Source organism: Pezoporus flaviventris, unplaced genomic scaffold (genome assembly GCF_033815535.1).
Source record: "Pezoporus flaviventris isolate CSIRO_AGI_PZ_B2104156 unplaced genomic scaffold, CSIRO_AGI_Pfla_v1 ptg000001l, whole genome shotgun sequence".
NCBI lineage: Eukaryota > Metazoa > Chordata > Aves > Psittaciformes > Psittacidae > Pezoporus > Pezoporus flaviventris.
Window position 1 is genome coordinate 58,255,260 of NW_026892549.1, and position 21,118 is coordinate 58,276,377.

Below are 21,118 nucleotides of genomic sequence, written 5' to 3' on the forward strand. Positions count from 1 at the left end.
CAGCGTTCAAGGTCAGGTTGGACACAGGGGCTTGGAGCAACCTGCTCTAGTGGAAGGTGTCCCTGCCTGTGGCAGGGGTTGGAACTGGACGAGCTTTAAGGTCCCTTCCAACGCAAACCAGCACAACACAAGCACCCACAGAAAGAAGCACGCTGGAGCATCCCCACCCTGGAGGGGATGGGATGGATGCAGACTTTGGTCCTTCAGTTTTCTTTAACCCATTTGGGCAAACAGTAAAAAACCTGGTGAGTAGGGAAGATGAATGAGGATGAATGAGTCCTTAGATGGGGAAAGGGGGAAATCACCTGGAAAGAAGAAGAAGGAAAAGATAAATGTGTTTTTATAGATATATATATATTATGTACATAAATATATATAAAAGTCTGACCCAGCTCTGAACTCTTCTGGCAGGGAAGTGAAATTCATGAGGAAATATAGCACCGCCTGCAATTCCTCATTATATCAGTCGGAGCGACGTTCCTGCGGCCAGTAAATCTGCCAGATGGCAATGGGGGATTAGGTGGGAAGGTGGGACCCGCAGGAGGGTGTTGTGTCTCCCTTCCCCCAGGCTCCCTCCTTAAGGAATGTTAACCATCCCGGCTCCCAGAGTGCTCTCCAAGGTTTGTTTATGCTGCTCAGGGGTTTGCTTTTCCCTTTTCCCTCTATATATTGCAGGATGTCTGCGTGCAAGGCTTGGGAGGGATGGCAGCTCAAAGCAACTGTCCTATAAGTATCCCTTGGGTCTCTCCAGCTGCAGGAGACTTGGAGTGAGGAAACTCAGTGCTACAGGCTCCTGATGTGATCAAATGGGATGAGACTCACACTGGCAGGAGGCTGCAGTTGCCTGTTCATCAATAGGAAGGCACAGAATCATAGAATCACCTAGGTTGGGAAAGGCCTTCCCATGGTCTGTGTGGCATCACACAGCAGCAGCAGTGTGACTGGGACAAGGTGACCGTGGGCCACCTCCTCTCGCATTGCTTTGAGCATCCTGCAAGTCCTTGGTGGGCTCCAGTTTGCTCATCTGGTGGCTTTGGCCATGCTGGGTTAAGCTGGGCTGGGCTCAGGCTGCAGTCAGCCCCATCCATCTGCCAAAGCAGTCTCAAGGCACTGTGAGTAATTGAATCTTTCCGAGATCACTGCCCCCATTTAGGTTAGTCCACAAACCACGAATGGGCTCCAAAGTCAGCTGGAGGGAAGGGGAAAGGAAGCAACCAGACAGATACATGCCTTGTTCATCCCCAGAGCCCTGTTTGCTTAAGTAAGCAGACCAAGGCTGCCAGGTTAGGCTCGGTCCCAGCTGGGTGTTGGCTGCCCCACAGTTTGCAATGATTCTGACACAACAAGGAAAAGCCTTTTCAACAAATGCCTCAACAAACAGCAAAAGAGAAGAGTTCCATAGAATCAAGTGACTGGCAAAGGACCCAGCTGGCTCCTTCATCCCTGGCTTTGTTTGCTTTCCATAGTTATGGAGGTCATCCTCGCTGCTCCATCATTCCACGCTGCTCCATCCCCAGCCCTCCTCCTTTTCCTCCTCTCCCTCCCCAGCATCTCGTGTGAGCCGTGAGGGATGGGCCCCTTCTCTAGAGGGGAGGAGGTAAAAGAAGCGCTTCCCCCAGGGCCCGCTGTGATTTCTTGTGAGTGTTTACAGGATTCATCCTGGCGGGAAGCAAACAGGCAGGGGCTGTGCCAAGGGATGATATCACTGGGTTGACGGACTCCAGAGCTGCTTGGACAGATCAGGGGGAGATAAAAGGGGGAAACTATCTGATTAGACCAAAGCCCAGGCCGGTCACCTTGAGAAGATATATGAAGTAATGCTTTATTTTTAGGGGGGAGAGGGTAATAAATGCTGCAGTGTGGAAAGGCAGTGTTTTGAGCTACCATAGCCAAGCTGGACCTCTTCAGAGCCTGCCAAATTGCACTCTAGGGCATATGTTTCAGTGACCCAAGGGGGGGATGCACGCACATGAGCAAAAATATTGACCCCTTTGCTAGTGATGAAGCCAAGCATCCTCCTGCTCAGCTGCAGAGCTCCCTTCTTCCTGTTGGGCAAAGCTTTCCCCCATGGGGCGGGGGGACTTGTCAAGGAGAGGAGCACAGCAGGGCTTGTGTGCAAAAGCCAAGCATGAAATCTTGCTTTCCTTGCAGCTGCCTTTCCCAGGGGGTTGCCACTGGTTCCTCAAATCCTGTGTTAGCAAATGGAGTGTGATACAGGGGAGAGGAGCAGGGACAGGGATGTGCAAACACAGTGCTTTTGGGGGGGAAATACCCTGAAATGTGTTTCAGTGATTGCTCTTCCTCCAGCTCGCATGGCTTTGCTTCTGCTGTTCTCCTAAGGAGAAATACCATATTAACTGGATAGCTCTCCCTGCCCACCATGGTTCTGAGCTTGAACTATTAATCTTGTTTGGTATCTCAGTATCATAGTGCACTAATAATTGCTTCATTGTGGGCTGGGGACTTAAGTCAGTAAAATGTAGCTTCCCAATAGCAAAACCAGAAATGTTTTTCATGTCACAGGCCTGGCACTGTATGTCCTGTATATAATGTACATCTCCACTGTGCCCAGCATTTCCCTATGACTTGTGTGCTGTGCTCCAGGAGGAATGCCTGGTCTGGTTGCTAATAGGAAAAGGAGAAGGCCTAGTGCCCAAGATGGGTGAATATATAGGGCAAGATCTCACTTGCCAAGTCCCACAGTGAGTGGAGTACTCGGATGACCTCCTGCTGTTATCTCTGATGAGGGGCCACACTGACCTAGGACCCTGGTGAAGCCAAGGCTGTCTGCAGTGAACTAAGCAACTTGTATGTTATAGCCCGTGCATCTGGCTGGGAAGGTTTTCAACCAACCACTTGCAGCACTGAGTTTTGGACCCCATAACTATGGAACAGGCTAAGTCCAGTCTGGGTTTCATCATAGAATCATAGAATCACAGACTGGCACCCTCACCACCCTCACAGTAAAGAACTTCTTCCTTATATTTAACCTGAACTTCCACTGTTTCAGTTTAAACCCATCATTCCTTGTCCTATCATCCAGCTTTGTTTACCACCATTCCCCAAATGCTGCTCCAGGAGATTGCTGGTGGCCTATGAGGTGCAGTAGCCTCTTAGTCTCTTACATGATGGGCTTTTGCATTGGGTTTGGATGTATTTGCTGCCACAGAAGATTTCTCACAGGAGCATCCCAGCTGAGAGCACAGCAGAGAGGTTATAACCTCTCTGGAAGGGGGCTCAAGGTGAGCGATCACATACATCTTGAATTAGGACACTGCCTTTAACTCCCCCCCACACTGCCTGTGCTGCCTCATCTCTGCATTTCATACCTGTTTCTGCAGCTTTCCAACCTGCGGTTCCATTCATTTTCCCTTCTCCAAAGGGAGAACTCCAAAGGGCTTCATTCCACAGCTGGCACCGCAGCAACCCTGCTCTGGAGAGCAAGTTTGACATCCCACGTGGTTCCTCCATTCAGAGGGTTGCTTCAGCAGCACGCTGGTGTTGTGGATGATGGGGAAAACCTTCTCATGTGGATGCTGTGAACTCAGAGCGTGATGGACATCCATATCCTACCCAGGACTGCAGAACTCCCCAATCCCCCTGATGTCTATGCTTCTCAGGAGGACACAGTAGGAGGAAACCATCTTCTTCACTACTTACCTTCCACCCCCCTCTAGTGGCTATGGAGCCAGCTGGGTCTGTGGTGGAGTCAGGGAGCACAGTGCTGCAGGCTTGTTAATGCCTCGTTTCCTCCTTAATGCCATCTGAAGGTTGCAAGATGGGTTCCTGCTCAGATCTAGAGTGATGAGCACCCATGCAACGCATCCCTGTGGTCTAAGCCATGAGCCAGGGTGATGGAGATGGGGGGGGGGTTCCAGGGTGATGGAGATGGGGGGGGGGGGGGGGGATGTCACATCCTGCAGCTTCTTTTCTTGCTTTCTTTTAAATATATATATATATAAATAATTGTTCGAAGTAATTTTCTCCTTAAAGAACTGAAACTATAATTGGATACAAGGCATTAAATCTGTCATCCCCACCTCCTGCCTCTGTCTCAAGCCTATAAGATTATAAGGGTTTTGGTTTTATTCATGGGCTGAACCAATTCAAACATGTGGCCAAAAGCCTGGAGAAGAAAGATGTTGTTAATCTGATGCTCTGGCTTCAGTTTCTGATGCTGTCAACTTCTCAGTGAGTTAAAAATGAGTAGATGAGAATGGAGCTGAGATGGGATAATAAATATCAGGCAAGGACCCCCCTTAGTTTCTCTGCTGTCGCCCCCAGAGATGTTTCAGAGCTGGCGGTAATCACCGCTGAGCAAACATCTGTGTGTGTGCATCTTCTTCCTGCTAAATGCTGATATGAGGGAGCTCCTTCCCATGCAGGAGCAGAGTGGAACACCTGAGGCTTTACATGGGGTCTGTGACTTGGTTTTCCTTCTGTGACCTGTCAGACCTGATCTTCATGCAGTCTGGAGCTGGTGGGCTCCATCCGTGTCTCTGCAAGTCCATGGCTCCAGCACTTCAGCTTTGCAAGGCTTGGTGACAGGGTGGTGGTACATTGCTCCTGCCCTCTGTCACCACCTGGTTTTTGGATGCCATGGAGAAGAAACGTCCTACCTAGAGCAGACCTCTATGATGTTTTCCCAAGGGCTTCTCTGATGTGAGAGGGCAACGTCCCTGACTCCAATTGATGGGATTAGCACTGAGGGAAACAGCTGCCCTGCCTGAATAGATGGGGAGATGCTGAGGCGAACCCAGCCCCAGAAAGGAACCCCACAGCCAGATGCCTCCACCTCTCCCCTTGGTCCCCATCCTCTTGGTGGCTTCCCTGCCAGCCTTCCTTGGGAACAGTCTTGACCTTTCTCCCAGCATGGGTCCAGGCACTGTCGTGGTTGCCTGAGCACTGACATTCCTGGATCCCCCCTCTTTTTGGAAGTTGGGCAGCTTCCAACATGAGTCACTGTCCTCCTCTTCTCCATAATTAGCGTGCTGGGAGTTGCAAGTATGACTTTGGTGTATCTACTAGAATTAATCAAAGTATATCTTACACATTTAAATGCAGTAAAACCATCATCCGGCCAAATCCCTCCTGAATGGCACAGCCTTAGCCCCAGTCCTCTCCCTCTGCTCTTTCCTCCTCTTTCTTTCTGGTCTCTTTTATCTTTTCCTTTCAGCACTGTTTCCCACCAATGCTCCTAACCTCTTTAACTTTGGCAGAGCCCTTCTCAAGAGGTTTATTTTTAACATGCAAGTCTTGCAGTCTTGTGTCCATGAATGTCCATGTCCATGAGCCTTGTGTCTCACTGAGGTAGGTGTCAGGAAGTTGGTGCTTTGAGCTTTGGTTCTTCGCTTCACAGGCGTTTGCCATCTTAAAGAAGAGAATAATTTTACCATTTAACAATAGGAATGAATCCAAGCGACCTTCCTAACTGCTTCTTTCAACGCTCCCTTTTAAAGCCTCTTCATTTTGCACTGATTTGGAAGTTCAGGTTGGATATAAGGAAGAAGTTCTTTACTGTGAGGGTGGTGAGGCACTGGAACAGGCTGCCCAAGCAAGTGGTGGCTGCTCCATCCCTGGCAGTGTTCAAAGCCAGGACTGATAGGCCTCGGGTGACGTGGTCTAGTGTGAGGTCTGTGAACGGGGGGTGGAACTGGATGATCTTCAGGTCCTTTCAAACCCAAACCATTCTGTGATTCTATGATTCCACGAGTGACCAAACTTTCTGAGGATCATTTTTCTCCTTTCTGTTTGCCATCTTGTTCTATGGTAACCATAGGAGTGGAAGAGCTCTACTTGCTTTGCTGATGTAAGCTGTGTGCATGGGGAAGACCATCTCCAAAGCACTGCCTGGGGATGCATATTGGTGAAGAAGCACCCTCTCCAGCCTGCTCAGGGCAGGTTTAGAGGTGGGATGCTCACTGGATGCAGTGTTGGTGTCTTTTAGAGCAGTCTTGAGGCTCTGTGCTTGGACCAGTCTGGGCAGGAGAGGAGCCACCAGAAGCAGCTTCTCCTGAGTTGCCATCGTTGTTCTGCTCAGTGCACTGCACCATGCTTCCGCAACAGGGGACAGTGCTTCCAACTGTGTGTTCCTGCATCTTCCATCACAGCAGCCTTTCCTAAGGTCCTTGTGGTGGGGCAAATCACACATGGTCATTAATCAAGACACTTGTCTGCCTGCTCTCTGCAGCTAGAAAGGACAAGCTAAGTTTTTCTATGATTGTCCAAGGTCTTGAACTGAAGACCTCACCTCAAAAAGGCAAGGACTGCTTGCTGCAGTCACCCCCATCTCAAACATCTCCTGTGAGAACTGTGCTTTGCAGGTTAGTGGCATTACTATGTTAGAAGTGTGTTGAAACAGAATATAAGCTTTCTTTCATGAGGAGAGTTGTGCTGCTGAGATAAAAGGCATGCTGCAGGAGTGGCTTGATTTGGGGATTTAGCAGTGCAGGTAGGAATGCTGAAGGGTTGGGGCAGGGGGGAGAGGCTGGTCTCCATCTGGTATTTTCCCTTGTAATGATGAAATGTTTCTTTCCTGAAAGTAGGATACAGATTTCCATGCCTTTTGATACCCACAGTGTGGTAAGTTCTTAAAGACAAATCTTAACACTGGCCTTTTGCATTCCCTCTTCTTTTACCCAGCTCTGTTTCAGTCCTCAGGATATAAGTAGATTTCAAAAACTGGGAAAAAAAAAAAAATCTCAGAAAGTTGGAATACTGATTTGGGATGAATGGAAAAATGAAACGCTGGCCATTTCAGGCAAAATATATGAAGAAATAAATAGAGATATTTGAGCCAGCCTGAAGTGAGATATTGTACTTGGACGCTGACTGCTTTATATTGTAAAAACTAGAAAGAAGAAGAGATTTTGAATCAAAGTCTCTTTGGAGTTTCCTTTAGGAACATCAGAAATATGCCTTCCGGAGACTTTGCCAGATTTTGTTGCTGTTAAAAGCAAAAATTCCCTGAAATTGCTGCAAATGGTTGTACGCTTAAAAGTATCCATTGAAAAATATCACCCACCTCTACTTACTTTGGCTTTTTACGGCTTCCATAAGCCCTGGTTAGCAATCCCCACATATTAACTGTTCTCTGTGTTGTAGGATCTGCACATCTGCAACCAAATTTCCCCTGGAGGTGACTGTCAATAAAACTGAGGACAGAATCTGAGAGTCTATGAGTTAATGAAGAGGGAGATGGGTTTTTGCACCAATTTGGGAAGTTATCACAACAGCAGAGGCCTGTAGCATGTGCTTAGATGCAAGTGTGCGTTCAAGTCCTATTTGGCAGGCATTTGAAGTGTTTTCCTGAGTTAAGGCCTTCAGTCTCAACCTCCTAAAAAGTTCTGGCAAAGCATGAAATGTGCTTAAAGATGAGAAATGAAAACACGTCGTAGTTGGCAATAACCTTTCAGTTTTGGGAGATGCTCATTTTATAGGTCAAAGACATATGGGAAAGAACCGTGCATTTCCCAAATAACAATGCATAGCATTGGGAACAATTTAATCTGAAACAGCAACATGGGGTTGGGTCATTAATGAATCTTGGATGCAGTCAGCCACATGCTGCAAAACCTGGCTGGAATGGGATGCCAGCTAGCTAAGGGTGGATGAGCCCTGATGGATTGCTGAATGAGATCCCACCTGCGCCTACAGGCTGGTGGTCCAGCTGATAACAACCACTCAAGCATGGGGCGTCCAGGCTCATAGGGTTGAGCACTGGACACTTGTATGCCCCTTGCAACTCATCCAAAGAGGTTCCCAGTGGCCAGTTGTTCCAGAGGCAAGATGCAGAGCTCCTCCAGAGCCATCCTGGCAGAGGCAGTGTGCCTGCGAGTGGGAAGTCACTCGACTCCAATGCTAAAAGCAGTTTGCAAAGACCTTGGCAGTGTGAACTCAGGGGGAGCCAAAAACATGACAAGGGTGGACAGGCGTAGTGTATGTGTGTGGGGGTGCAGAGGTCAGTACAGAGACATAAAGCCTCATCCAAAAAGAGGGAAGCTCAGCAGTGCCTGCACAGGGTCCTTCACAGACTTCCTCCCCTTGTGAGAACCAAGCTAGTCCCCCCTCCTCATCCCACAAGGAGTGAAGCGTTGAGTCAGGGCAGGTTGCTCTCCATCCCAGAGGATGGGGTTTTGGAAGGAGCCCATGAGAGTTCAGCGCTCCACTCTGCAAGATAATGGGAACATCCCAGCCAGCAGGACTTGGCTTGGGATTTTGACTGTACAAAGGAAACCCCAGGCTCACGAGGGGATTCTGCTCGTCACTTGGCTCCATTTCAGGTCCAGCCTATAAAAGGCATTGGAAAAATTAGATGAAGGAGCTTGATTGCACGTCCACTGCATCAGTTGACCCCAGAGTGACAGGGCCCCATGGACGCTTTATTTTTATCCTGGGCTGGGATTGCTTTTCAGTTTTGCAAGAGAGTTGGAGGTTGGGGACTGTGTGACTTCCAGGACAGGATGCAAGCCCAGAGCAAAGAACCCACCCTCTGCCACTAGCCAAAATCCACAGCCTGATTTTCCTTCAGGTTCATGTTTGTGTTGGTAGACCAGACAGTCCTGGAGGGGACGATAGATGTGTGAGTGTGTTCCAGCCTCATTTCCAAATGGGAAAGCCTGAGTAAGGTAGAGAGAGTATCACTCAAAGCTTCATTTCAACTTCTGAGCCTTTCAAGCGCTGCAGAGATAGTCTCTGCTGCTGCTTTCATTAGGGCATCACCTGGGAAAACTCTCCCCGAAGATCTGCTGTTGGTATCAGCAGATGTCTTAGGGTAGATAAGATGCAGGTGGTGCACGCTTTTGATGTTCTATTTACTTAACCTGCTGGAGGAAACATTGTGGTCCCACTGAAGATCACCAGGAGGGAGCTAGGCTTAGACCCAGACTTGGACAACGCCAGATTGGTCCTTTTCCCAACGTTCTTCCTCCCACCTCTCCTCCTCCTCTTCATTGCAGCTGTATCCACAAGATGGCACCAACCCACAGGCACCGTCCTTTGAGCTGAGTTAGTGGGGAGGTGAGGATGACCTAGGCAGGGGAAATTGTCCTTAACAGCCTTGAGTGGGGTGGAAAAGCAGAGCTGTGTGCAAGATGCACACATTCACTCCTGGCTCAGGTACCGTTTGTAGCAAGTTCATCGTTGGTTGTGATGGGTTGTTTATGTTAATTCTCACCAGGGTATAAATAACAACACTGGGCTATGTGGAGACTGCAGCAACTGCTGAGCATCACCCACAATAGCCTGGTCCTCTGAAATCACCCACTGGTTTTGAACTGCCCCTTTTCAGCATAGTCGATGGGAGCTGAGACACAGCTGCCACCATCAAACAGTGGTTTTAACCATGACTCTCCTGTGGGATGTGAACCTGCAGCTCCAGGTCAGAAAGTGCGTTTAGCTCCAGGAAGGTTCACGTCATCCCAGTGGGCTTTCCACATGCAGCTGTGAAAAGCAGCTCCTTGCTTTTCCTTGAGCACCTAAATCCTTTAACCTCCTTTGAAACTGGCTGTCTAAATCACCTCCTTCGGTTTGCTGTTCGGCCACTGAGCTTTAGTTGGACTCCAGGAGTAAAAGCAGCAAACCTGAAAGCCAGCTGCATTTTTTTGTCCTTGTTTTCTCTTCCAAGTGAAGCGAGCACATGAATTCCTGACCATGGGGTTCGGTTTTCCAGCCCCCAGCATGTCAAACGGGTCACTGATGCTGTGGGAGCACAGGTGGCAGAACCATTAAAGCCAGGCAGCTGGAGTGCCAATCTGGCATCTCTGTCCCCTTCAATGGAAGCACAAGGCAGGGTACCAGCAAAGCTTCCCAAATAGCTTGGGACATGGGGTAATAAGGAACTGCTCTCTGGTTTTGGGGAATGAAATATCCCTCCTACCAAAGAGAATGTGATGGGGGGAAAAGAGTCATCTTGGTGGTATTCAAAGAAAATTTATGAGCCAAGCTCTTTGAGGAGAGATGTAGAAGAAGCCGATGGTTTAGTTTAGAAGAGAAATCGTCTGCTTCGAGCCTGACCTTTGCCTTCTCCTGACCCCAATACTAATGAAGGGGAAAGGGTCTGGTCATATAAACATGTCACAGCATGTGGTTCAGTTGATTAAGATCTGATTACAGCCCAGCCAAGCTGTACCAGAGGTAGCTGCTCCCAGTCCACACTGTGCTGTGGGGCTGGGGATGGACTCCCCATATCCTGCCTCCATCAGATGTGTGTGCTGCAGCCTCCTCTCAGAATGCTTCTGCCTTGATGTGCAGCGCTCTTTCTCACCCTAATATCCTAATGCACTGTGGGGAGGGATTGGATGTAGACAGAAGAGACCCCATGCACCACATGGCACAGGATGGAAGCTGTTTCTTTAGCAGAAACATGTTGCTCCTGCAGCATTTACAACAAAAACACTGGCATTGTTGATTTAATTCTGTTTTAATGCAGCATTAACAAGCATGGGCTCACAAGGGCAATGCTGAAGCCCCAGTGCAGGAAAGATGAGTTTAGCATGAATCAAACTATATAACCTGAGAGCAATACCTGATATGCAGAAAATGGGTCTGAGTTGAAGCCTGAATGAGCCATCCATCTCCACACTGGGGTATCCACATGTGGTCTGTAAGACAGGCAGGTCTTCTCTCACTTCTTGCCTGTACTGCATGCCAACCCTCTTCTTCCTCTGCACCTCTCCTTTCCTTTAGACTTACAGCTCCTCTTTTGTGCATGTGGAAGGTAGTGCTCAGTGCTGTTTCTCCAGAAGGGATAAATCTCACCCCACCTCAGCCCACTGCCGTAATATAAGAAGGTTGGGACTCAAGATTTGATGGATACTCATTCCTCTGCTGGCTTTTAGGTGGTGCAAGTTCTCTCAGTTGCTCAGCTTGTCCTGGCACCTTGATGAAACAAGGATGCTCTGTGGTGGCAGCCAGTGACTGCAGCACAAGCCTGAGCCGGCCACAGACAACACCCCCCAGCTGTTTCAATGTGCCAACGGTGATGGCACAAGGCACGATGCCTGTGTGTAGCTGATGGTGATGATGTGATGGTGTAGCTTTGTTGCTGCTGAGCGAGAGGTCACAGGAAGACTGCCTGTGGGAGAGCAAGCCAGGTAATAATAAATCATGTAAATGTCTCTCCAGCCAAATCATGTATCCCAAGAAAAAAAAAAAAGTGGGGGGGGAGAGAGAGAAATTAACTTCCTTCAAGGCCAAGACGTTAAAAACTGAGTGCAGGAGCAAGCACATCCATCTCTCCCTAATGTGGAGCTTCAAATGTCATTTGTGTGCTCACCTGTCCCCTATCCTGGGAGGAAGATACCAGAACTCCACATTACCCCCACCAAACCACAAGGAGCTGTCTGAAGACAGATATCCTCATAATCCCCAGGAGTATCAGTATCCACCAGGTAATACACCCTGGTGCCTTGTGTCTGTCAGAGGGAAGGTGGCATTGGTGGGGTAAGGTTGTGGCCATGGGGATGAATAGACACTGGCTGTGATTGTCACTGTTGTATAGAGGAAGCTTGGATGAAAGAGGCCATTGGAGAGGGATGGAGGTGTCCAGGGGAAAGTGATGGAGAGAAAGGAGAGCAAATACAGAGGTCAGAGGCCTCATCTTGGATGGATGCTGAAAGGTAGCCAAGTTTGGCCATGTGTAAGGCTCATGCCTGGGTCTGGCAGATGTGTGGCTGGCCCCATGGGTGGCATGAGCCACACCAGTGTGATGCAAGGGATCTCCAGTGTGCCCATGGATCTCCCTGCCCAGCTTTTTGGGTCCATCCACCACTAAGGCTTGCCCTCACTGGATGGAGAGCCCCATGCGGCCTCCAGCTGAGTACACAGAGGGGCAAGGAGGAGGAAGATGCTCAGTCAGCTCTTCTTGCTGTCCATAAGGAAGCAAAGGGCTGTTGGAAAGAGAGGGGTCAGAGTCAAAATCCAGCAGTGTCAATGCCAGAGCTGAGCCTTGGATGCAGACCCAAGCGGGCAGGGGGATCATGGCACAATCCCCACCTCCCATGGTGCTCCCAAGCCACTGTCTTGCGCATCGCCAGGACCATTCCAACTGGTCCCTCGCCCAGTTCCTGCTGAGTTTCCACCAGATCACTAATTTGGGAAAGCAAGCTGCAGTCTGGCAGGCCTCTCTTGAAAGAGGACTCTGAAATAGGGGATGTTAGGAAATTTCATCATGGATCGTGTGGCCATGTACGAAGCAGAGCTGTTTCTTTTCAAGTAAGTACGCGGACAACTCAAAGACGTGATGAACTGCAAATGACCCTCAGAGCCCATTGTTTCCAGTAGCTGGTGAGAAAGCCACATTGACTGAGGCAGGCATGTCAGAGCCCCGCTGAAAACAATGCTGCTTGAAGTTGTGGCGTGGAGCCGGGTGGGAAAGTCTCCTTCAGCCGCGTGACTTGGTGAGGGCTGGGGCACATAGAAGGAAAAACCCAGTGCAAGTCGCCCGGCTTCAAGCTACCTTTGCTGAGAGCAGCTTCGTGCTGCCACATCGTGCTGTCGAGCGCAGCATCGCAAAGACTCAACTGGAAGCACATGCTCTGGATGTGTTCATCATGCAAGCTGGATAAGGGAGCCTAACCCTTTTGTAAGTGTTGGCTGGAGGAAATATGACTTATCTGAAAGAAATGAATCATGTTTCAGCAAATGGGTCCTGCAGAAATATCTTTCTCACAGCCTTTGTTTAGGGTTTTGGCAGCTCTGGAGTTGCCAGCATTAGCAAAAGCTGTCCCTCCCACCCACTGTTCTTGAATAGGAAGTAAGAAATAAAAGCAGAGGGGACGTGGAAGGCTAAATCCATCACCACTGCTGCTCTGTGCTGCACAGGATACGTAGCTTAAAGGCAAATAGCAAAGGACATCCCCAGATGAAGGCAAGGGGAGCCGTGTGCTTGGCTGCTCTTGCAAGCGTGTCTGCGCTGGGCAGGTGGCTTGGAAAGCTGCCTTTAGTGTGGCCCTGTACAAATCCCAGTCAGGTGCTGAGGTTTGTTGGAAACCAGCCCTCAGCTTCTTCCTTCTTTCCTGGAAACCAGTATTTTGGGAAGGGGGCAAGGGGGATATCTCCTGTTGGCATTTCAGAAATGTGAGGTTCGAGGAAGGGGAAGACAGGGGAAGGTAGGCAGGCAGGCAAGAAAGAAGGCAGGTAGGCAGGCAGGAAAGAAGGAAGGCAGGCAAGAAGGAAGGCAGGCAGGCAGGAAAGAAGGAAGGAAGGCAGGAAAGAATGAAGGAAGGCAGGAAAGAAGGAAGGAAGGCAGGGAAGAATGAAGGAAGGCAGGAAAGAATGAAGGAAGGCAGGAAAGAAGGAAGGAAGGCAGGGAAGAATGAAGGAAGGCAGGAAAGAATGAAGGAAGGCAGGAAAGAATGAAGGAAAGCAGGAAAGAAGGAGGGAAGGCAGGAAAGAACAAAGGAAGGCAAGAAAGAAAGGAAGACAGGAAAGAACAAAGGAAGGCAAGAAAGAAGGAAGACAGGAAAGAAAGAAGGAAAGCAGGAAAGAAGGAAGGAAGGCAAGAAAGAAGGAAGACAGGAAAGCAGGAAGGAAAGCAGGAAGGAAGGAAAGAAGGACGGCAGGAAGGAGAGAAGGAAGGAAAAGGAAGCTACGTTTTGACTTGCAAATCAATCCTTAGCTCTTTGTTTCCTTCTGCAGAGGCTTCGACAAAGTTTCTGCCTGCCTGCAGGAAGGCAGCACCATTTGCAAACACCATCCAGGGTCACAGCTCAGGAGGGGTGGGAGGAAAAAGTCCATCTTGATCCTGAAGAACTTCAAATGTTATTCTTCCCAATGGTAGGGAATTTTTCATGGGAAGGCAGCTTCATTCCTCCGCCTGGTAGGCTCACTGATCGGTTTAAACTAGACCCCTGGGGGGAACATGGCCTTTAAAAGCTCCATTTGCTCCCAGTCATTTTATGCAGTAACCCAAGCTGAAGCCAAAGATCTTTATTTAAATATGAATTAAGCTCCAGCCTTACTCTTCCCTGTGTTATTTCCCTTTGAGGTTTACTTTGATATGATTTCAAAGTCTTGAAGCTAACAAAATGTTGGGAATATTTAAAGTGACAGGAGAGTTCTGGGAAAAGATTTAGGAGGCAACTAAAGTCTTTCAGTGCAGGGCTCTGAAACAAGGCAGGAAATCATAAAAGGGCTGAGTGCACTTTACCATGCTCAAACCAAATCCTGAAACTCCAAAGGCCATCAAAAGACATCAAAAAGACATCAAAAGCATAAAAAGCATCGCGATGCAGCTGAAAAACCTACATCCATTTGAATTGTCCCATTAAAACGTGTGTGAAATGCTGGTAATGTATGGCATTTGCTTATTAGTGAGGTTTGGGTGACCAACTTATAGCTACTGATTTAGTGCTAGAAGCAGGAAAAAGAGTTACAGATGAGACAAGAACTCATGGTTTCTCTCTCAATACTCATAAGGTATTGAAAAGGTGTGGAGATGTAGCACTTAAAAGCATGGGTTAGTGGTGAACATGGCAGTGCTGGGATAACAGTTGGACTTGATGATCTTAAAAGTCTTTTCCAGCCTAAATGAACCTATGAATCTATGATTTCTGAATAATCCCATTAAATTATCCTGTTAAATATGAATTATCCCATTAAAACATGGGTGAAATGCTGGTAATGTGTGGCATTTCCTTATTACTGTAGTTTGGTTGACCAGCTTATGGCTACTGATTTAGTGCTATAAGTGTGAGAAAAGGTTAAAGATGAGACAGGAACTCATGATTTTGAATGCACTGTGAAGACAGCGTGTGAGTGATGAAGGGATGGGTTGTGAAAAGGGGTCTTCTGCTGGGCTTGACCTCTCCTTTTGTCCTTTGTGGCTGAAGCAGCACAGGAATAGGTTTTGTCTGCCTGAAGAAGATGAAGGAGGGCCCCAAAGGAAGGATCTTCTCCTCCCAAACCACTCTGCATGTCAGCCATACAAGCGGGGCTCACCATGGTGTCCCAGGGCAGCACTGATGAAGATTTTTCAACGTGGCAGACATTGCTTCTTGATATCTTTCATTGTAATCTCTCCTCTCACTGAGTGCTTTGGAAGGGATCTCCAAAATCCAAGCATCCAGGAGTCATCTCTGGCTTTTAGGATCCATGTTTGGCTAAATCCAGCAATGAACAGAGCCCTCATTCAAAATACTTCAGGGCATTTGTCACTCCCTAGTCACTATCCCTAGAGCCTGGAGGTATTTAAAAGATGTGAAGATGTTGCACTTAAAAGCATGGTTTAGTGGTGAACTTGGCAGTGCTGGGATAACGGTTGGACTCGATGATCTTAAAGGTCTTTTCCAACCTAAATGAATCTATGAATCCATGATTTCTGGCCAACGTTGTGAGTGAAGCTGGGCAGAACAGACGGAGCCCATATCCATACTGGAACAAGTTGTGCCATATGGGGGACGACCATCTGCAATGCTTTGCTTCCTCAAGCCTGCCCAGATGATATACAAGAATAGTTTGAGCAAAAGATCTCAGACAACAGCACTTTCACATCACTTGTGGTTTCTGGGGGCAGTTAAGTTTAACCCTGATAAAGGCCGCTTTGTCACTCTGCTGCATAACAGCAGTAAATAGAAGGTTTATCATTGTCCTCATCATACAGCTGACTGCATCTGGGTGCCTCCAAAAGCTCATGGGCTCCCTTCTCTCCCAGGATGCAAGCTCCTATGGCTGAGGTCTCAGTGCTGAGGTGATGCTAACCAACACAGACCTCTCTTTGCTGTCACCCTTCAAGGGGGGGGGGCTGAATTCAGCATCCCAGAAATGATGCCTGGGTGGTCCCAGTTTACAAGCATCCCTGGGAAACACTGCCAGTGCTTCCCCCTCCCTTCCCCAATCCCTGCATTCCCTGCTTCCTTGAAAATGGGGTGGCCATGGAAAAAGCTGGGGAGAAAACAGATCCCAAGGGATTCATTGGGTCCATATGTAAGACTCAAGCTGAAAACATGAGTGGCAGCTGAAGGCTTTTTGCCCCCTTGTGAAAACAGGGCGGTTTGGTGGTGCTAAATTGAGCTGGGATTGAGTAGAAGCATTTAAAAGACTATCAGTACACTTCACATCATGACCTCAGTGCTTGGTTTCATCCCGGTGACCATTTGGCTTTGTTGTTCACTGGATTCCTGCACAAACCAGCATGTCCTGGGTGCTTTCTGTAGCCTTTCATGTACAGAGACCAAACAGTCCAGGACCAGTATTTAACCAGGCTCTATGTGTGCATGTGTGTTGCCATGGAGGAGCAACCCCGTTGTCAGGAGTTGTATTAAGGGATTGTTTTGGTCTCATTCTGTTTTGCACAAGAGAGTCTGTCCCTGCTCTCTTCATCTCTTCATCTCCTATGGGTTGTTGGACTTTCATGCAAGGGTGGGATTGGGAAAGAAAAACTCAGTCCCCTGAGGAATTAGGGTGAATGGTGTGAGGAATACCACTGAAGAACCCCCTCCTACCATGTAAGAAAGAGAAGTAAATATAGCAGTGTTATGTGCTGCACATGAGAACACAGCTGTGGATACAGGGTCTGAGTTTTACCTTTACTTCAGCTTCTTCTGAACTAACCCACGCTGCTGGCTCATGCAAGATGAACTCAGACAAGATGAAAAGCCTTTTCAGCAGCTGATTAAGACGCACGTCTCTCTCTTCCTCAATCCCAATGTGTTTTCTGTTAGGAATCTGTTATCTGGAGAGTTTACAGCTCTCAAATTGTCAGGACTTTCTGGAGCATTTGATAGGGTCAGTTCTCCCCTGGGGAACTGAAACCACTCACCCCAGTCCTATGGCATAGCTGTTTTCTGACTGACCTCACCAGCTTTTACACTTACTGCTTTTTCTACCTCAAAACCTAAATCTTCGAGTCCAGGTTGGATAGGGCTTGGAGCAAGCTGCTCTAGTGGAAGGTGTCCCTGCCCGTGCCAGCAGGTTGGAGCTGGATGAGCTTTAAGGTCCCTTCTAATCCGAACCATGCTATGGCTCTACCTCTGGGCTCCAGATTTACCTCTCTGAGGCCATTCACCCAGAGGAGCCTTAGCTAACTCCCAAAATTGATGGAAGAGCTACCAATAGATGCTTGTAAGCATTTATTTTCACTAGGAGTTGCTAGTGCACTTTGCAGAGTGAGATATAAAATGCTTTGATCTACCATAACAGGTCCTTAAATGCTCCTCCATAGAGCTCCATAGATCTTCAATGCTCCTCCAGTAGAGCATGGGGTTCTTCAATTCTGACCCCCTGTAGCATTAAGGAAGGCACATGGCAGCTATGGAGGCACTGCTGTGGCTGCACACATCCGACCTGTGACTGGGGTAGGTCTGACCATCTCTTCCTGGTCCTCGTCATGTCCTGGGGGAGCAAAGCAGCACAACAGGCTCTTCTGACAAGCCATTAATAGGGCTGCAGCTGGATTTGGGTTGGAAAAATGTCACTCCCTGTGGTGAAATCAGTCTGGTTAAAGAGGGGAAGTTCAGGTCCAACCCAAACCATTCTATATGTCTCTATGGTGCAAACTGGAGCACAATTAATGGTTCACCAAGTGGCAGAAACCAAGACACAAACAAGCATCCCCTGGGGGACAAAAAGAAAAGAGGGAAAATTCTGTTTGCTGCGTTGCATGACATCCGTTAAACTCACCTTCTTAAATGGTATTTTTGGCTCTGCTGGTACCAAAAACCCAGTCTGAGATGTCATTGACTTTTAAGAGAATAAGAGCTTCTAATGGATGTGATGTATTTCACTCTGTGCAACTGTGCTTGGTTTAAAATAAACATGTGACGTTCAAGCTCTGAAACTTATCAGGCAATTAATACATCTGATATACACATGTATGTTCTTGATTTGGCATGTTAAAATGTTTTTCTCTGAAGCTGGTTTAGATGGAATGACATGATTTATTTTTTAATGGCTCTAGACACCACAGAGTTGCCTTTCTCCCCCCCCCCCGGAGTCAATTATCCTTCACCATCTCTTCTTCCCCCCTCCCTCCCTGCTTAAAACATCACACCCTGCCAATTCCTGAGCAGATCTCTCTCACAAAGACCTGGTTTACCTCTTGCTTTGCAAGAGTCGGGTTGATAATCCCAACAAGGAACACCGCGGCTCCCAAGCTGCCTTTGCCAGGGACCTGCCCTTCCATCAATCTCTCTCCATCACCTTAGTGTTGCAGCCCAGATTCTAACCAGCACTGTTGTTAATCCATCAGGGAAAGGGTGTGAGAACAAAAGGTCTCTTGGATACTTCAGGCCCGTGTTTCCAGCTCCACCACAATTGTTCTTTAAAGGAATTTGTAATTTTATGGTTTTTGGGTTTTTTTTTCCGGAATGATTTATTTTCAGACATGTTGTTTGTGACTTGGAAATGAAAACCCAGATTCAGCATGTGTATGACCAAGGGTCTAATGGGGCTCTGCAAGGCAATGGAGGGAGGTTACTGAGCACTGGTAAAGTCCACCCCAGTGTTTGCTCACAGGCAAGTAGGAAGGAGGAACAGAGCAGCACCTCTGGGTGACCATTTCTGTAGTGCAGCTGGCTTTTCATAGAATCAGACTGGTTTGGGTTGGAAGGGACCTTAAAGCTCATCCAGCTCCAACCCCCTGCCACAGGCAGGGACACCTTCCACTAGACCAGGTTGCTCCAAGCCCCTGTCTCCAACCTGGCCTTGAACACTGCCAGGGATGGGGCAGCCACAGCTTCTCTGGGCACCCTGTGCCAGCGCCTCAGCACCCTCACAGGGAAGAACTTCTGCCTAAGAGCTCATCTCAGTCTCCCCTGTTCTGGCAGGTTAAAGCCATTCCCCTTGTCCTGTCCCTACAGGCCCTTGTCCAAAGCCCCCTACAGGTTTCCTGCAGCCCCTTCAGACACTGGAGGTGCTCTAAGGTCTCCCCTTAAGGAACCTTCTCTTCTCCAGGCTGACCCAGTCCAGCTCTCTCAGCCTGGCTCCAGAGCAGAGCTGCTCCAGCCCTCGCAGCATCTCCACGGCCTCCTCTGGACTCACTCCAACAGCTCCACTTTCCTTTAAGGGCAAAATCTCCTCTAAAAGAGACCCTCCTTATCCAGGGTGCAGGTAAACAACCAGCTACTCCTGGTACATGCAGGCAGACCTCAGCCTGGCCAAGTGGCACTCACACCTTTTGCCCTCCATCACCTGAGAAACAGCTTGTAGCCAAATCAGTGCAGGTCAGAACATGGTGAGGTGCAAGGAAGAGGTTCAGCTCCTGCTCAGAGCGGTGCAGTCAAGGATGTAAATCTCATACCCTCAGTAGCTGCATGACATCTTTATTTTTATTGGCAAGAGAAGCAGTATACACAGCAACATTGCAGTCTCTTAGCTCGTTAAAAATATCTCAATAAATAAAACAAATAAGCAACATATACACTGAAACGAAAAAGGGATGAGGGGGGTGAGCGGTAGCAAATCATGGAGCAATAAGGAAGAGGCAGTAGAGCGTGGAGGGCAGTCTGTAATCCAGGCTGTACTTGAGACAAATCATGCAGGGAGCTGGGGACACAGTGGGGGTTTTTCTTCTCTTTTTTTTTTTTTGTTGTTTTTTTCTTAAGAGAGCCTTGGTCCAGTTTTGCCATTACTGTACAAAAAATCAGGCGCTGGATTTAAACAAACAGACAGCAAACAAACCCAGAAAAGAATGCAGGTCCAGGGGAGTAAAATCTGAACCCAACCATTTCTCATAAATGTATTCCTGAATTAAGGCTTTTCAGAAGAACAAAGAGCTAAAACCAAACACACACACAGACAGACACAACGATGGACACCCAGGAATGTCGTTTCTCTTTTCTCTTTGGTCAGTCGCTTTAGGGAGAGATGTTGCAAAGTTTCAGACCATCAGCTTTGGTGCTGTTTTCTGCTCAGTCTAAGTGGTCCGCAAGAGTTCAGAGCAAGGGAGGTCAAGAGGGGGTCTTTTGGACCAGTTTACTTGAGGTTGTTAAGGTTTCAGAAGCTACAAACTTGGATACATCCCAATTCCACTTCAGTCTCAGACATTGGACAGTCTGGAGAGAAGAGACAAAAAAGGAAGAAAGCAGAAATAAATACACAGAATACAGGACATCTTTCTGAGGTATGTTGTCCGGTAAAGTTGTTTTCCCCTACAGATTATGGCCGTGGCTCATGATCACCAGTAACCACGTGTTGAAACCTACCCCTGGTCCCAGCAGACAGCTAACCCAGCATCTGGGTGAGATCCAAGGCACCAGGAGCAGCCCCACACCACCTTGAGCAAGGGAAGAGTGGAGATTGGATGCTTGGGTGTCTGAGCTGGGCTTTAGGAACTCCACCTACAGTGACTCCAGCCCAACATCAGGCAAGCTCTGTGGGAAATGAATCGGTTTTCTTTCCATCCCTGGGTAACACATTTATGCGATATCTAAGCACACCCAAAACCACCACTACCCACAGAAAAATCAACCTAAACTTAGCAGTTCATTTGGCTTTCGGATGTACAACCTAAGTTCAGAGGTTGGAATGATAAATCCATAGGCAGGAGCAAAGCATCCATCACAGAGGCCATCTGCTGACAGCAGCATCTCCAACCCCAAGGGGTGTTGTGCTAAACTCCAGTTCTCCACGCGATTCCCGGTGACTCAAACGTATCGTCTCTCTTCTGCCCCATTTATTGGGATGTGACAAGATGCAGCAGCATATTGGGAACCCTGCTACCTGCAGGGTTTGCTCTGATCTGCAGCAACCTGCTGCTGCTCGGCTGTGGGCTGGTGGGACAAACTCTGCGACCCAGCCATGCCCATGGGAGACCCCACCTAACTTGGGGGAGGGATGGCTTTGCAGGCGCGATGCTGTTTCTGCCTTCAGAAAGCCACCTCAGCTCATATATCAAAAAGCAGATATAATTATTTCCTCCCACTAAGGAAAGCTCCCATTTAGCTTATTTCCTTTCCTTTCCCTCTCAAAGTTATTAATTATCTAATTACAACCACATTCTGCAGACGAGCTAAGGACTTGACAGGCTGCCCAGGACCACTTAGGAAAGCTTAACTACTTGATGTGTGTGAGCAGCAGTGGTTTATGTATGTGCACATCTGACAGATGACAGGTTGGTCCTTTCCTAATGTTGGCGCGGGTGAGGGACTCAGGAAAGGAAAACAAAATACAGGGGGGAAGA

The 21,118-nt window shown here is 48.2% G+C and overlaps 1 protein-coding gene across 1 annotated transcript in view; it reads right to left on the reverse strand.

Moving 5' to 3' along the window:
• Window positions 1-19,242: 19,242 nt before the first annotated feature.
• The window catches only part of TWIST2 (twist family bHLH transcription factor 2), a 35,341-nt gene continuing 33,465 nt past the window's right edge, over window positions 19,243-21,118 (reverse strand). The window contains exon 2 of the mRNA XM_061451875.1: window positions 19,243-19,991. The gene's annotated coding sequence lies outside the window, so the exon portion shown is untranslated. The remainder of the gene's footprint in view (window positions 19,992-21,118) is intronic.